This window comes from Triticum aestivum, chromosome 3A, assembly GCF_018294505.1.
Source record: "Triticum aestivum cultivar Chinese Spring chromosome 3A, IWGSC CS RefSeq v2.1, whole genome shotgun sequence".
NCBI lineage: Eukaryota > Viridiplantae > Streptophyta > Magnoliopsida > Poales > Poaceae > Triticum > Triticum aestivum.
This window is the reverse complement of record NC_057800.1, coordinates 696,351,389-696,352,346: the sequence shown is the minus strand read 5'-3', so window position 1 is coordinate 696,352,346 and position 958 is coordinate 696,351,389.

Here is a 958-nt window from a genome sequence, read left to right as displayed (position 1 = left end):
AAGTATAGGTTTGGTTGCGCCACCACAAGAAAATAAACAGAGCCCGGTATAACTAATTAAAGACGGCAACCCAGTGGTCAATTATGATACAACCTAAAAAAATAACCCATGAATAAAGAACCACGATACAACTTCTAGTGTTAGAGCATCTCCAACACCTCACAAAAAAAATCTCTCCCAATAACACTTTTCTGGTTATTAGGGATGAACGCTCCAATAGTTCCGCAATAGAACTTTCCCAATAACCAACCTAGCATATGGGGCCCACTTGTCATTTAGTTGGCGATGGTGTGGGAGTGCTCTAGTGGCTATGGTGGCGCTCCAACGGACGGCGGTGACAGCATCAATGATTCGATGATCTGATGGCAGTAATCGGACGGTGATGACAACTGTGTGGCGATGGTCTGTAGGCAGTTGTTGTCTAGTAGTGGTCCGGCAATGGTGGCGACTTTCAGTAGTTGTCCCGCAGAGATCCTACTCCGGCGATGGCTATCCGTGTGCGGTAGGAGCGGTGGTCTAGGGGCAATCTAATGACGATGACGGTGTTTTGGCGACGGTCCGATGGTGGTTCGTTGGCCATTTATGGTGGAGCGTTGGCGTGACATTATTGGAGATCATATTCGGAAAGGGTTAATTCCCCCTCCATTCAGGAGAAGTGGGCCTGTTTTATTGGTAATCATCAATAATTTATTATGAAAATGGGAGCTGTTGGTGCTTTTTTTGCTCAACTCCCTAGTATGAGGAAATTATCTACTACTACTTATGAAACCATAAGTTTGATGAATCCTAATGATATGTATCATTCAACCACCTATATCCAACATCAACAGCAGAGCTTAGTTGGGGCCAGCAGGGGCCATGGCCCCCCAGCCTGACTACAAAACCTGAAGAAATTTTTTGGGGGCTGTTTAGATTAGATTTATTTAGCTTTTGGCCCCCCCAAACAACCATATTTGCT